Source organism: Halichoerus grypus, chromosome 8, assembly GCF_964656455.1.
Source record: "Halichoerus grypus chromosome 8, mHalGry1.hap1.1, whole genome shotgun sequence".
NCBI lineage: Eukaryota > Metazoa > Chordata > Mammalia > Carnivora > Phocidae > Halichoerus > Halichoerus grypus.
This window is the reverse complement of record NC_135719.1, coordinates 54,404,773-54,421,857: the sequence shown is the minus strand read 5'-3', so window position 1 is coordinate 54,421,857 and position 17,085 is coordinate 54,404,773. Positions and strand designations below refer to the sequence as shown.

Genomic DNA, 17,085 nt, shown 5'->3' with positions numbered 1-17,085 from the left:
TATCAGCGGGCAGGCATAGGAGTCATGAAATTAAGTGTTTTTGGGAGGAACAAAAGTAAAGTTGGGCACCAGGATGGACAAGCATGCGCAGTGCTACAGATGGGGATGGGAGGCCTAAAACAATGTGTCGTTCCTTTCTATTCTGTTTTGCCCCATTGTGTTTTGAATAGACTGAATTACTGCCCAGCTTTGCGGCCCAGCCTCTGAAAGGCCCCATTGTAAGGGATATGCTTTCCCCCAGTAGAGTTAAGGTTGCTGTAGTAACCTTCACCATGAATTTCCTCACCAGTGTGATGAAAATCTCAACTGAATTATGACATTACTATAGTTAGAAACAAGACTGCAAAATAAGCCTAGCCCTACCCATTTAGGGGGTCTTTTCTTATCTGAACCTGACCCCCGCTCTGCTGCCTAAGTCGTCCACATGGCCAAAGAAGGGATTGAATTTCTAGAAGCCAGAGCTTGAGAATCGAACCTGTAGAGTATAAGGGAGGGTCTCTCCCACTGGCGTGCAAGTGGATGGGAAAATGGGAGCTTGCAGACCGAGGCAGAGGCCTCCCAGTTCATGAGCTACCTCAACCATAGAGTTGGCTGGGTTAGGAAAGCCACTTTTCTGTTGCTGAGCAGGGAGGGATGGGTAGCCAAGGTTCACATGCCACAGGAAAAGAATAGGTCTGCATTTCATTTGGAGAAACAGTTCAGGATTCAGCAGTGCCCCTTTTATTCTGCCATGAAAAAGAGGCAGAAAGCAATCACCCCAATTTACCAGATGGCACACTAAACTAGAATGAACCTCCTGTCCAGTGAACTCCAGTGTATCAAGCAACATTCTAAGCTATTCACATGTATGAACTCATTTACCTGTCCCAACAGACCTAGAAAGTCAGCATTATTATTAATCCCCATTTTAAGGATGAGAAAGACTAAGCGCAAAGAAGTTACATCACTTGCCCCAGATCAACACCAGTGAGCAAATATTCTCCTTCCAGAATCTATACTCAAAATCCCTTCTTTATTGAACTTTTCCACATTTGGCACTGGGTGTTCGGATCCAGAGCTCTGGGGCTTAGGAACAAGAAATGGGCCAGGGACATCAATCTGAGAGTCCTCCATTGGCTACTAAAAAGTTGTTGCCATAGACATGCATGAGATTGTGCAGGACAGGAAGCAAACAGGAGATAAGAAAATAAAGGATGGGAAGCACTTCATTCATTCATTCATTCATTCCAACAGTTATATGCCTCCTAGAAGCCAAGCACTGTTCTTCTAGGTGCTGGGGTAACACGTGCAGACTATACCAACGAGGCTCCTGCTTTCATCACGCATACTTTCATTGGTGAGGCAGAAAACAGTTAGGATATAGATAGATAGGAAAAATAAAAGCCGCCAAGTGAGGCCAGAAGGCCAAGGCTGAGTACTTGCTTGGCACTGGACACAGGAAACAGGCAGCCAAGATGGAATCCCCATCAGAGGGTGCAGCCCAGGTCACGCAGAAAAACTGTCTTCCTTCCAGAGGAAACAGGCCTAAACTCCCGTAGTCAGATCCCCATCCAATGAGAGAAATAACGCCACCTTCCAGTGCCTCGCTACTTGGCTGTTTATCATCCCATGTGAGTCCTAAAGCAGCTCCGAGAGGCAGGCAGGGAGCAGGTATAATGATCTCCATTTTACAGCCTGAATCGGCTGGCAAAATTTCCCTGATATTTTAGAGGACCCCAGAGGAGTGGCGGGAGATTTGGGGAGGACAGGAGAGCAAATTTCCGGTTGGGCTCATCAGCTTTAGGGAACATCCCTCTGTTTATCTGTCTAGCATGATAATGGCTATGTCACTCATGGCGGGATATCATTAAACTGGGCTGTGAGTCTCTCTGTGTGCTGCACCTCGCCTACTTAGAAATAAAAGAGGGGGCCAGAGGAGGGACCCAGAACCACCAGCAGAGCTTGACTGCTTTTAAACCTGGAGACGGGGAAAACAAACAGCTCTTGAAAAACACAATTTCTAAGCTTACTTAAAGGTGGCGATTCCAGCCTGAAAGCCTCTCAGCTGGGTAATACACCACCCTAAAGAAAAGGCAAAATTATCAAGGCACAGGCCCTACTCGATGCCAACTTCTAAGTAAAATGAGGCATTACAGTAACTCAGCCCACAGTGATTTCCCGTTTTAACCGATGTTTCCTGTTTTCTATGCTGGGCATCATAAGGATATTCAGAACCAGACCCAGAGTTCACAAGCCATCCCTTCACTGGGCTACATTCTTTTCTGTTCACTCATCGCATTATGTGCAACATGACAACCCAAAACAGATCTGTTTTCCTACTGACCTCAATTTGCGACCACCATTACTGCTGCTGCAAGAATCCTTGGCTCTGAGGGGCTGACTGAGATGGGGAGAAAAGCCAGCCCACCCAGCAGTCGCCCAGGCCTGCTGCCCTTGAGATAGAATTGGGACCTGCTTGGTTGGGGTCTCCGCAGGAATCGTCCACAACTGGCTGGGAGGATTTGATTTAGGAGTCAGGAGAAGAGGCAGAAAGGGGACACAAATCTCTTTCCAGCCCTTTTGGCTGATTGCTGACCCATCCCAGCATAGAGGAGACAACAGATTTTCTGTTCATTTTGTGTGTTTATGATCGTAGAATAAGAAAAGTATGGTTTTTTAAAACCATTTTTTAAAAATAATTTTGCCATTTCAGAAAAGTTACCAAAAATAAACAAAGGATTCTCCTACTTGTTACCAACTGGTAACATTTTGCCACACTTGCTTCCTTTCTGTCCCCCTCTTTCTCTTCCCCCCAAATATGTAGATTTTTTATATAAACCAGTTGAAAACAGGTTGTATACGTCATGCCCTCTTGTTCCTTAACACTTCAGTATATATTTCCTAAGAAGGGGCTTTTCTTATATAACCACAGTAAACAATCTCAGGAAATGGAACACTGATACGGTAGATGCCATACTTTTTATATAAGTCAATATTCCAATTTCATCAATTATCCCCATAATGTCCTTTGACAAGATTTTCTTTTGCTTGGTGCCAGATCATCATGTATTGCATTTAGTTTTCTATTTCTTTAGTCTCCTTTAATTTCTAACAGCTCCTCAGCTTTCCTTCATGCTTCATAATGTTGACATTTTCAAGAATTTGGGCCAGTTATTTTATAGGATTTCCTTCAGTTTGGGTTTGTCAGATGTTTCCTCATAATTAGATGCAGCTTTTGCCTTTTTTTTTTTCTTTTGGCTAGACTTCTAGTCAAGTGATTTTGTGTCCTTCTCAGGGTATCATGTCTGGAGGTACACGATGTTTGTTGATGTTTGTGGGTGATACTCATTTTTGTCACTTGGCTAAGTACTGTCCCATTTCCCCACTGCATAACTTCTATTTTTTCCTGTTGTAACTGCTAAGCAGTTTGTGGGAAGAGACTTGGAGACTATGTAAATATCCTGTTCCTTATCAAACTCTGACAACCAGCTTTGATGGAATTAGAATTTTAAAACCCACTTATCTGGCATTCGAGGAGCATGCATTATTCTCAGATGCTGAGTGTTTCAGACAGACAAGGGCTATGGAGCATCACTGTGGGCTTCTCAGGGGCATTGGTAGTGGTTTCTTCACACCTGCTGGGTTCCAGAGAGGCTGAGGTTGCTGGGTGGCTGTGCTCTCCATCTGTGACAGCGAGGTCCATCTACCTCCACAGGGCGTGAAATAATGCATTCCTAGAAGCTGAACTAAAAACCAGAAGTACGAGTCAAGGTGATTCTGATGGCCCAGGCAGCACCATGGGAAGAAGTGTACAGGTAAAATCGGGTCTGCCCATATGCAAAGCTATTATGTGAGGATGTTTATCTCTGATTTCCTTTGTCAGGGTGCCTAGGAGCCTCCTCCCCACCCTAATCCCATCTCTCCTCTCCTTAGCTCCAATGCTGTTGAATGAACATCTATCTACTTAAATGGGACTTGGAGGAAATTCTTTTGGACCAGAAAGCTTAAAGCCAGGTAGGGAGAAGTGGGTTGGGGGTAAAGAATGATGTGAATGAAAAGGATGAAGTCCAACCAGTCAGTTCAAAGAGGCTGCCAACAATTGTTCTTGAGCCACAAACAGGGAAGACCTTTATGTCCAACCTTAGATTCCAGACATTCTTGTTCCCACAAGGGAATCTGCTACCGCCTGGGATAGTCCTTAAACATTTTCTTTTTGTTGATAATGATTGTGTGGAAATAGTACCTCAAAGGACGTTATTATATAAGAGCCACCAGCAGGGGCGCCTGGGTGGCTCAGTCGTTAAGCGTCTGCCTTCAGCTCAGGTCATGATCTCAGGGTCCTGGGATCGAGCCCCGCGCATTGGGCTCCCTGCTCGGCGGGAGGCCTACTTCTCCCTCTCCCACTCCCACTCCTACTCCCCCTGCTTGTAGTCCCTCTCTTGCTGTGTCTCTCTCTGTCAAATAAATAAAATCTTTAAAAAAAAAAAAAAAAAAAAAGAGCCGCCAGCAGATGGCCGCTTCCACAACCAGAGCGGCCAGAACAGAACCTCGGATGAAGCCCAAACAGTCTGAAGGGCAAGTTATCACGGAAATAAAGACCAATGAGTTTATCTGGAGACCGAAGATTCTCCTTGCCCTGTCAGTATTACAGCCACATGAGTTAAAAGCCTGGAGCCCATTTCTAAAAGGGATGTGTAGGTTAGTGATTTAATAGTGCTGAACCAACACTGGAAAATTAAGCCTTATGCTTTCCAGATAAAAAGTTTCTGTCTAAGATTTATTTTTCCTCTCCTAGCTAGAATCATGAGATATAAAGTATTGGTAGCGTACTCTGAAATTCTGAAGGATTCATAAACATAAACAGGAATTGGCAACATGAATAGTAATTTCAAGGATGGTATTCTTTCCAGAACAATTGTACTCTGTGGTCTTTTTCCTCAACCACATCCTATGTTTTTCACCAATTCAGTCACTTAACCCAGGCAATACCTGTGCTGGGTACTGCGCCAACCCTGGGGATAAAATGATTTTTTTAAGAGATATAAAGGTTTACAAATTAATGACTCGAGTCTGCAGTTGCAGTTCAAGTGGGAAGAGTGATTCCTGTTGATGTAAGATTCAGTTCTTTCTTTACATAAAAATACTGAATGAGCTGGTGACTACCAGGGAGAAGAATGTCCAGTGCAGTTCACACCTCCTTGCAAAATATTCCCCTGGCTGCCAGGTAAGCTGAGAAGACATGAATTCACACAAATCATTGAACCTGATCTTCGTTGACAAATGAATTCTAACATGAATGACCCCATTTTAAGAACTCTGTAGTTAATTTCTTTTTAAAGATTTTATTTGTCAGAGAGAGAGCACAAGCAGGGGGAGCGGCAGGCAGAGTCGGAGAAGCAGGCTCCCCTCTGAGCAGGGAGCCCGATGCGGGGCTCGATCCCAGGACCCTGGGAGCATGACCTGAGCCGAAGGCAGACGCTTAACCAACTGAGCCACCCAGGTGCCCCAGTTAATTTTATTTCAGAAACACCAGCCCAAGCTCTGTCAGACAATGATTAGCTCGAACCATCATTTACTCCATTTAAGGTAAATTGGTTTGATTTTCCCTAAAATTGTGGGTTTTTTCGACTTCAAACATTATTTTTTAAAAAATCTCAATGCCTAAGTATGAGACTCAGAAATTTGGTGTGAGGTTATGCTATACCATCTCCCCTCTGGCAAGAGGTTTTAAATATCCTGAATGGAATCCCTAAATCTTTAATGTGATGTAAGATCTTTGTCAGATATAGTTTGTCACCACTGAGAAGCTGAAAAGGCATTTGAGCAACTGTTTACTACAGACCAGTTAGCTACTCCATAACTGATCACCAGGTAAAGCACTAAGTGTTACATGCAAGGCTTTGGGTTCTCTTGAATCTCTTCTAGAGGAGAATCTACGGCGGCTCCTCCCAGCCAGTAGGTCCAGCAAGACCAGTCCTTGGAGCAACACTGAGGGTAGACTGGAGCCAGTCCAGCAAGACCAGTCCTTGTTCCCAGGGCTCTGCCTGTCTGGCCCACGCTGAAGGCTGTCCCCTTTCTGACATCTTTATTGGCAAAAGATACTACCAAGCATTCAGAACCATTTAACAGAATCTACCACCATTCTTAGCCACCCATCCTTCCCATCTACCCACCCCCTCACTCTCAGACTTAATCAAGAGAGGAAGTGAATCTACCCTTGACGCTGTCATAATTTTTGAAATCTGGAAGTGGGTCCCATGATGTGAAAGGAAGTTAACTGCTAGAGGAAGACAATGAGTTCCTACAATGGGCTAGAAACCTGTGATTGCCTTCGAGTTATAAATCTTCCAGGGTTCTAATTTAAAAAACAAAAACATTCTCCAAATGCCCCTCTGTTGTTGGAGGTATGGTTATCAAGAAATTTTGTTAGGCTTTCTTGAAGGGCTCATGGACTAACTCTAAGAGAATATCCAAATGATAAAATCATGATAACAAAAGTAATAGAAAAAACAAACTCTTTGAGTAGGCTTATTTTATACTTTTTTTCTTTTTCATTTTAGCAGTAAAAGCACATGAATCCTCAGAATTTGTTTAAAATGTCTCCCTCGTTAATGGCCTACATCTGTTAATGTACCCACGGCCCAGGAAGCATCCTCTGGAAGAAAATCTGGACTCAAAATTAGAAATAAATTCCCCATTAATATTATGACAACTTGTCACCAGAGTTCACCTTCTCCTTCCTCTGAACTGTCCTCATTCCTAGGAGATCTTACGTATCTGTTACAATCCTGAAAGCTAACCTTCCTGATGTACCCCATCCCCTCACAGATTTATCAACAGGAACCTCATTGGTGAAAGCACTTAGCATTGTCTCCAGGGCAAATCCCAGAGGCTATAATTCATAATGGAGAAGTTTCTCTGGGATGCTGGGAGGAATAAAGTAACTAACAGCCACTCCGAGTAGCTGAGTCAACTTTATTATGGTGAAGTCCGTATTCTGCCATGATCTGGCAAAGAGCAAAGGCCCAGGACTGGAGCATGAAGATCAGATTCCAATTTTCTCTTCTGCCACTCACTGACTGGGTGGCCTGGGGGATTCACTTCAACTCCCTGTTTCCAACATCTCGGGGTCGTTGGTGAGAAGACCAATGAAATCAAGGGCAGGAAAATCCTTTGTAAATCTTTTTTTTAAAGATTTTATTTATTTGACAGAGAGAGAGACAGAGAAGGAGCACAAGCAGGGGGAGTGGGAGAGGGAGAAGCAGGCTTCCCACGGAGCAGGGAGCCCGATACGGAACTCGATCCCAGGACCCTGGGATCATGACCTGAGCCGAAGGCAGATGCTTAACTACTGAGCCACCCAGGTGCCCCAGACCTTTGTAAATCTTATGGTGCCATAAAAATGAGTTCTTTTGATAACACCAAGAGAGAATGAGGATACAACTGAATTTGTTCGTTTCTCCTAATTTATGCCCTTACACTAATTTGTGATATACTTCACAGAACTTACCTTCCTCCGTCCTCAAACCTGTTTCTCCAAAAAATGCAAGAACACCTAAATGAAAGTTAGCGTGTGTACTACGTGCTGGAGGCCAGGCCTCCACCGCAGGTACTGAGAGAGGATGAGATCGGGCGAAAACTCCAGTTAAGTCCTGGGCGGGACGAGCGTCAGATAGGGGAAAAGGTGAAAACAGTACACCTTGAAGCTAACAGAAACCGGCATGCCCATAAGGAGACCAGTTGCTACCAAAGGAAGATGTGGGGACATGTCCAGATACCTAAGGCACCTTCCTAAATGTCTGGAGGGAACAGTCAACCCAAAACAGAATTTCTATATAAACCGCAGAAATGCACCTGTCATCTTGATGCGGTACCATGCTATGCAGGAATGCTGACGAGGTAAGGGAGAAGGGGCAGCATGCTGGGGTGGAGAAGGCAGTGCTTACAAGTCAGACCCCCTTTGCTGGGTGACCACAGCAGCCACTTAAAGCCATTGGGTCTCACTTTACTCATCCATGAAAAGGGTGTCAACACCGAACTCACAGGGCCAGTAAGAGAAATAGGCTATACCTGGAACCCATCTCAATTGTTGGGTTTGGCATGCTGTCTTGACATGAATTAGATGTAAACACGACTGATTCTCTGACTAGTCCTTGAGTGCCCTGTGGGCAGGGACAGCTGTCCCTTTTTCTCTGAATTCCCAGTCTACCCAGCTCAGTGTTTGGCACTCCTCGGGGCTTAATCAATTTTATTAAATGTGTAATCAAAAGGTGAGGTGTAAGTGCATTATGAACTGAATATAAAGGTCTATAAATATGTAAAGGTAAGGTTTGAAGGCAAACAAAAGACTCCTGCCAATTTAAAATATAAAAATGGTATATGGAAGGTCAAGACTGGTTACGGGGTCTCTCTTCTGCCCAAAAGACAGTGACATTGAGACCAGGGCACCCATGAATTTGGTCTGCTAGGCTAGGGCATCTCCAGGGTGGAGAAAGGAAACTCTTTGAGGTATTGTCTGGGGAGACGATCCCTCAGCATCACTCCAAACTACCTGCCATATTCACGGATTCCCACATAAAAGAAAATGTGACGCTCTGGCTGGTTTTTCTAGAAACCATCCAGCGTGATGGGGAAGCTCCAGGCTGCAAATAAAGCCTTCAGTTTCAGACCCCAGTCAAACCTAAATCTGACTGGTAGAATCAGCTGCCAACTTGATAAAATCTATTGTCTGAAATACAAAAGCAAGAGGCCCCGGTGCCTTCTGGGTTTCTGCTTGGAGCGAGAACTGCAACACCCCGGCTGGGTTCATGTCTCCAAGCAGCAGCGCCGAGGTAGAAACATCTCTAATGTGGCCTCTACATCATTCAAAAGAGTGGTTAGTGAGACAAAGTCGGCACTCAGAAGCTTCTCGTTATCCTGAACCAGCTGTGTAGGACCCTCTCCTAATAAAATAGCAACACCAGGATCCTAACCTGAACACATGGCACTTCAAAGCTAAGTTTTCATGAACATCTCCCATCGGAGGCGATGCGTGATGTGGTTTTAAGGCAGCCATGCCTACATGAATTTTCGAAATGAGGAAATGGGTGGTCAGAGACCTGGCCAAGATTACACATAAAGCAAAAGGCAGAGCTGGATTCTCACTCCGCAGCTTCAGGTGGCTCCTCTTCCTCTCTCCACACAACTGGGGTGATGGTGACCCTGGGAAATGACTGGAGTTGAAATAGGTCTTGGTTCTAGAGTTTTCCTTTAGACTTCGGAAGCCCCCTGAAAACTTCACAGAGGCTCTTGGGGAAAAGTGCTATCTTCTCATTGTTTAGGTATGACGCTACGTAAGTCATAATGTGACTGTTTGCCTTTTGCATTCTCCATTCAAATGAAATGGAACTTTCCTTTCAAGAAGGCTCTGTTGAAACTGCCATATTTGGGTAGAAATGCCCAGGAGTGAGGCTCTTGGTTCAAATTTCCTTCCCAAGTACAGAAAAGTGGGGACTATTAATGCAAACGTACTTACTGATGTAAATTAGGCTTTAAATTGAGCTGTTCATTGACCTCAGCTCAAAGAAAATCTTAGAAACACAGAATTTGCCATTATTTCCCCTGTCATAATCAAAACTGAGTGCCTTCAATTTATAAAGGGCATCGTAATTCTTTTTTGTTTTTTTGTTTTTAAGTAGGCTCCACGCCCAGAGTAGAGCCCAACGTGGGGCTTGAACTCACGACCCTGAGATCAAGACTGGAGCTGAAATCAAGAGTCAGATGCTTCACCAACTGAGCTGCCCAGGCGCCCCAAGTGCATCGTAATTTTAAAAAGCACTCTCCTATCTATTCCTTCATGTAATCTTCACAACCTTGTAAAGTTGGTATCACCATCCACAATTAACAGATCAGGAAAACAAAGCTTTTAGAGGTTAAGAAACTGGCCCAACGTGGCAGTGAGGTCTCTTCTAAGTGAACCCAGATGTTCTGAATTTATAGGGCAGGATTACCCCTTCCACGATACAACATGTCAAAGTCTTCCAGCCAAACACCACCAGGAACACACTTCTAGCTGCACAGTGGTGTTCGTTATTCATCACAGTAAGGGAGAGCAGGCACAACGGGGCCCCATGGACCTCTTCAGTAAGAGGGTATTAAGCTCTATTACAGGATTTGGGGGAGGTCTAAAGAAGCAAGGGTTTGTTCTAGATGGGGTGCCGTCAGAAATTGGGGCAATCTATGATTGTATATCTCAGTAAATATTATCTGTAGGGAGCTGACTAGAGCACAGAGAGCGGTAAAATGGTAAAGTACCAGTGGCCACTCCTATTAGCCAGGTTTGGGGGCGGGGGTGGTGTTTGACGGTATATTATGGGTTGTAAAGGAGCCTTGTCTTAGTCTGTGTTTAGACGAAATTACACAGTGGTCTTGTTTGGTCTCACAAGACCATGGTTTAAGAGGGAACTTGTCTGAGGCCAGTGTTGTGTGCATTTGCTCACATCCAACAGGTGGACAACATGGCCCAGCTGTGAGTGCCACGCCACCTTTTAACAACCCTGAGGCTTAGCTGTGTCTGGCCGGAGGATGTCAGGGCTTGCTTTGGTTCTTTCTCAAACAATTTCCCCTGAGCAACCTTTACTTCGAACAGAAAGTCAAGGAAGATCATTCACAAATGATTTAATTTAAATGGAATCTTTACTTTGTGAAACCAAAAATTCAATCAGCATTAAACTGCCCCCGAAACTCCCTAACAGATGTAGGAAGGCTTGAGTCACACTCATCTTGCATGGTCTTGCTTCTTCTTCCATTCAGATTCCCTCCCGTCTGAACAATTAATTGGCTCCCAGGCACAGAGAGGGTTGAACCGTGGCGGCACGTGTGAGCTGTCCCCCAGCATCTATGCTTCCTTTCCTTTAGTGACACAATCTGGCTTTTAGCTGGGCACATGGCTGCTCAGAATAAGGAATTCACTCCCAGATTCTTATGCCACTAGGTGTGGCCGGGGATGTAAGTGGAAGGAGTAGGTACAAGCTCTAGGGCATATCACAAAGTGGGGGAGGGGGCATGACCGCCTTACTCCTCGCCCTTGCGCAGGATTGGCAGGTGGCAGCCAAAGCTCCACATGGGCCCATAAGGACCAGTGCCACACCCTAGGGGTGGCAGGGCGGAAAACAGGAAGTAGCCTGCACCCCAGGCAACTGCAGTGCTCCTTGCACTGCCTACATCCAGAATGTTAACTGGGGGAGAAATAGACACACATACCACAGTAACAGGCAAAAAAAAAAAAACAACACCTCACTCAGGTCAACTATACTTCAATAATAAATTAATAAATCAAAAATATTAACTCACTCATAATTGCTGCTGCATAGTCTCAAGTGGAAATCTTTTCCATTTAAATGTGGTAAAATTCAGTTTGATCCCAGAAGTTCCTCTATCGCTCCGGGTTTACATAAATCTTCCCTCCTTGAATCACTTTGCTTTCTGGTAGTCGCCACCTCTCCCCAGTAATGCACAGTATAGGGAAGAATCTGTTTATAATGTTGCTGTAATTGCTGTGCTCACTGTTTCATGAGTATATTTATGTTTTATCTAATTACGTATTTCTAATTTTTACCTTTTTGTCTCACTCTTTCCCAATAACACAGAGCCCACTGATGGGGCATAAAAATACTGGGCAGATGTCTGTTTTAATGAGCCTTTAAGGACTCTATAATGTAATCATATTTTAATTTCTACTATTTCATCTATTCACCTCTTCTCATCCTCGTGTGAGATCATCACGTTCGTAGATGCTCAGCTAACCTGCAAATTGCTAGGGGATTGCTCCCTAGGTTGGCAAAACCTCAAATGTTAAATTTGTGAGTGCCAAGAGTTTAAATACATAAAATGCCTTTATTTGTAAAAGGCCTCAAAGGACTTTTCTCATTGTTGAGTCATTGTATCCCCTACATTTGTAAAACCATTTGCAATTCACAAAGTGCTTTCATACTTATCATCTCATAGTCCTTGTAGTCAGGCTGGATATTAGTAATTTCTATGTTACAAACAAGGAGCTAGAAGCTCTGAGTTGGTGAGTCACTGACTCACAGTGCCATTCATCTAAAAAAAAAACCCTGTAAATGGCCTTTGGGTTATTTTCCTGGTTTCCCCATTCTTTTTTTTTTTTTTTTTTTAAAGATTTTATCTATTTATTTGACAGAGACAAACACAGTGAGAGAGGGAACACAAGCAGTGGGAGTGAGGGAGGGAGAAGCAGGCCTCCTGCGGAGCATGGAGCCTGATGTGGGGCTCGATCCCAGGACCCTGGGATCACGACCTGAGCTGAAGGCAGACGCTTAACGACTGAGCCACCCAGGCGCCCCCTTGGTTTCCCCATTCTGAGCAGTATTGCAGGAAAGCCTTCTCCTACCTGTATCTCTGCCCCTTGGGCTAACATTTCTGTGGGACGAAGTCTGAAGGAGAACTTCTGGTCTGGGATGTGAGCACGGGAGGTTGAGCAGGTAGAGGGGGCACTGGGAAAGCAATCCTGGCGGGGACATGAAGTCGAGGAGGCAGGCCTGACTAGGTCATCATTCCCAGTTTTACTGAGCTGGAAATGTGGGCCACTGCTTTCTAACTTCTGAATGAAACTAAGTCCAGGGCACCTGGGTGGCTCAGTTGTTAAGGGGCTGCCTTTGGCTCAGGTCATGATCCCAGGGTCCTGGGATCGAGCCCTGCATCGGGCTCCCTGCTCAGTGGGGAGACTGCTTCTCCCTCTGCCTGCCACTCCCCCTGCTTGTGCTCTCTCTCTCTCTCTCTGTCAAATAAATAAATAAAATCTTTAAGAAAAAAGAAACTAAGCCCTAGTGGACGTCATCCAGAGGAGCTGCAGGATGCCCTGGGCAGTGGCCCCTCTCCAGCATCTCAGGCAGCACTGAAGTGTGGGTTCGCTGAACACATCGGCCAGCAGCCACATCAACACCTAGGTCCCAGAGGATGTGGTTCTGTAGAGTTGTTCTCTACTGAAGAAGGGGACACAGGGGACCCGGCTGATAGATAAAAGCAGCGGAGTGGCTGGGACCAGCCAGTGTGGGCAAGGGACAAAACGGGCACCAGATTCTGCCTCTCAAACTCGATCTCCATTAATCCCAATTACAATTCTGACATTTCCTTCTCACCTTCACTCTCACGGTTTGCTACATATACTCGAAGACCCCTAACCCAGCCCTCTGGGGTGAGTGTGCAATTGATAATGATTCCAATGAGTTTAAAGCAAATTCTCTGCAGGAATTTGTTTATAATTTAATTCTCTTAATTTATTTATGTTTTATTTCCAGAAGGAGAGAATGGCAGAAATAGCTCTGGCCCATAGAGTCAGAAAGCCTGGAAGAAGACGGAGAAGGAAGATTGAAGAGGAAGGGAAAGGTAATGAATAGTGTGGGGCACCAGCTCTGAGCCGTCACTTTACACACATGTCAATTACACAATGTTAATTGACATTTATCCTCACAATAATCCTGTAAGGATGGTGCTGTTGGTCCACTACTGATGAGAAAAGCTCCAAAGCTTGGAGAAGTTAAGAGTCTTGTCCAAACACTAACCCCCACCCCGAAAAACAACATCAGGACTTCTGCTCTGCAAGGAATTTTCCATTTCATGGTTGTGAAAACCAAATGAGATAATGGATACAAAAACTAGCTCCTGCAGAGTGAGAGAATATTATGATGGTGATGCCAGACCCTGCAACTTAGGTTCTCTAAGAAGGTCTGAGTCTCCCTGGAGGTCAGCCAGTCACCCAGTCAGGCTGGATGATGGCTGGGAACGGACCTGAACAAAGGGCCTGCAGGGCTGAACTTAGCAGGTTAGTGGTGGCCATTCCCCTAGACAACCACACCGCATTCACTTGAACCTTCTCAAGAGGTTGTGGGCCAAAATTTGTACCTTTTGTCCCCTATTCCCATAGATTCCCAAGATTGCTCCTTACTTTGTTCCATATTATTTCCTTTTTATTACTCTCCTTTCCAGGATAGTGAAGCGTAATTGTAGTTAACTGGGGAAGGACAAAGAAAGAGAAGCTTCTCTATAAAGCCTTGTTTATCTTCAAGACACAAATATAGGGGTGCCTGGGTGGCTCAGTTGTTAAGCGTCTGCCTTCGGCTCAGGTCATGATCCCAGGGTCCTGGGACCGAGCCCTGCACGGGGCTCCCCGCTCGGCGGGAAGCCTGCTTCTCTCTCTCCCACTCCCCCTGCTTGTGTTCCCTCTCTCGCTGTGTCTCTCTCTGTCAAATAAATAAATAAAATCTTAAAAAAAAAAAAAAAGACACAAATATATATACATGCATAACATATAGGGAGTTATTATATACCTATATATATACACAAACACACATGCACATTTTTTAGCAGGCTAAGAATTACCCTTGAGTTCTTCCTCCCCCCACACCACTCCTGTTGGTTCTACTTGGGACCTGTTCCCCACTCTACCCCTCCTCTAGTCTTAAGTCACTGCCTTACTTAGGGTCTCATTATTTCTCACCTGCAATAGCATCCTAACTGGTCTTTGGGTCAGTGCCCCACCTCCTGCTGCTTTGGTCCTGTGTCTCCTTCCTTCATAATTACTTAAGTGAGCTGCCATATTACTCAAGGTGGAGGGAGCTTCCTAACTCCTTATGGGCACATTCCCCAGGCGAGTTGACTAGCTGGATATAGCAGCAAGCCCATTGCTATCTTAAGCCCTAAAATCATAAGATGTAGCAAAGTAAGTGTCTGTTATGGGTTGAACTGTGTCCTCCTCCAAAAAAAGATATGCTGCTCCAGTACTTGTGAATGTGACCTTATTTGGAAATAGGGTCTTCGTAGATGTAATAAAGTTAAAATGAGGTCATTAGGGTGGGCCTCAATCCAGTATGACTGATGTCCTTATAAGAATAGACAGGCATGAAGAGAGGCCATGTGATGACAGAGGCAGAGATGGGAGTGATGCAACTAGAAACCAAGAATTGCACAACACCAGAAGCCAAGAGAAAGACATGGAACGGATTCTCCCCTAAAGCCTTCAGAGAGTGCATGGTCCCACTGAAAGCTTGATTTTAGATTTTAGCCTCCAGAAGTGTAAGCAAATCAATTTCTCTTTATTAAGCCACCTAGTTTGTGTGGTCATTTGTTAAGGTAGCCCTAGGAAACTAACACAGGATCTTTTAAAAGGTGGGAAGAGTTGACCATCAAGAAAGAACCCTTCAAGTAAAAGCTCCTTCATGAGTTTGCCTCTGCTACTTACCTCCTCTATAAGAAGCCAGTGGCCTCCAGAATTATGGTTCTAAGGAACACACTTGATGATGTCATCCCCTTTTTTGAAAAGCCTCCCATTTTCAGGGGCACCTGAGTGGCTCAGTGGGTTGAGTATCTGACTCTTGGTTTCAGCCCAGGTCTTGATCTCAGGGTCCTGGCATCGAGCCCTGCATCAGGCTCTGTGCTCAGCATGGAGTCTGCTTGAGGAGTCTCTCTCCCTCTCCCTCTGCCCCTCCCCCCACTCAAGTGCCCTGGCGTGCATGCACTCTCTCTTTCTCAAATAAATAAATCTTTTAAAATAATAATAAAAATAAAAAGCCTCGCATTTTCTGTAAGACAGAGTCCAAGCCCCTAATATGCCATGTAAGGCCTTCACAGTCTGGTCCCAAACTGCCTGTCCAACATAAGTGCTATCTGTCTGTCCCCTCCCCACCTCCCTCCCTACATGCTGACCCCCAGTCATCACGCTGCCCTGGAGTCCAACGACTGATTCTCATACACAGTGGACAAAGAGGCGTGGTGAAAGCAACTGGCCAGGGTGGCCCAGAGAGTGGGCCTGGGCATCCACCATACTGAGCAAGCCCATGATGCCCTTTCTCTAGAAGACCAAAAGCTGGGCAATGCTGGATCAGGCAGAAGGATCTGTGGCTCTGGGCATCGAAGGCACAGGCATGATTTGGTGCCTAAGTATTAAGCAATACCACTTGATGATACATGCAGCATTCTACTTCCTCTCTGAATTCACTTTGAACCTTCATCAGTCAATAAACTAATGAGTTATCTACAATGTACTGAGCCCTGTGCTCGGTGCCAGGACACACAGAAGAGTGTCTGAGGTGTGTCAAGTTCACTAATCCAATCAGGCTGGTCTAGCTGGGGAAAGGACTAAGCTGAAAGGTGCAAGAGACACAAGGCAGCAGATTCCATTCTGGGGGCTTCCGTTAAAAACTGGAAGAGTTCCGAGAACGGAAGTGACCTGAGTGGACTGGAACAGTCAGGAAAGAGTAGGTGGAGGGGATGGGAACGGAGGTGGCGCCTGGCAGATGCAGGGGACTTAGCTGGCCAGCGGGAGGAGGGAGACTTTGCAGGGACAACACAATCGAAGGCCCAGAAGCAGGAGGAACAGACGTCACGGCTCCCGGGGAAACCTAGTTTTCAAAGCACCATTCTTAATTAGTCTAGTTCACCAAGGGGGCCTCCAGATCAGCAATATCAGCAGCACCTGGAAACGGGACAGAAATGCAAAGTCTTGGCCCCGCCCCCAACCCAGTGAATGAGATGCTCTCGGCATGGGGGGTGGGGCTCCCCCACCCGAGTTTCTACACATTCTCCAGGTGATTCAGATGCAGCCTAAAGTTTTTGAGAACTGCTGCTCTCGGGAGAAGACATGTTATAAATAAACTTATAATGTCTATTCCTACAGAGGAAACTTAAATCGTCTCCTACTTTTACTTCATTTCACTTAGTTTTCGATAGACCCGAAATGGCCGAGCAGCAACATGTGCCAAGCACAAGGCAGAGACAGCTGTGTGCACACGTGAGTACGTGTGTGCCCAAAGACCACATCAGTCATCTGACTGCCAGGAAGTAACTGTTTAACATACATCTGAGAAAGATCTAGAAAAATTAGTTATTTAAGGCAGCAGCACTGCTCGGATGTCACAGTCCTATGGGATAAGAAATTTTATATACTAAAGATAAAGACAGTGATTGAATGTGGCTACCTAGACCCCAGAAATAATAATAGGAGTATAGATACAACCACTTCCCTTGCTGCCCTATCATCTTTCCGTGATCATCTGGTGGCTAGTTCTCCTATTTCCACACACCAGAGATAAGAACCCCACACTCTTTCGT

The 17,085-nt window shown here is 45.2% G+C and overlaps 1 protein-coding gene and 1 long non-coding RNA gene across 2 annotated transcripts in view; one reads left to right on the top strand and one right to left on the bottom strand.

Moving 5' to 3' along the window:
* MYO1E (myosin IE) overlaps positions 1-17,085 on the bottom strand; it is a 190,874-nt gene that overhangs the window by 128,481 nt on the left and 45,308 nt on the right. The gene's annotated exons all lie outside the window — the stretch shown is intronic.
* Positions 3,133-15,482, top strand: LOC144382755 (uncharacterized). Its single transcript, XR_013450147.1, has 3 exons — positions 3,133-3,794; positions 13,278-13,365; positions 15,145-15,482. It is a non-coding gene; the product is annotated as an uncharacterized LOC144382755 (long non-coding RNA).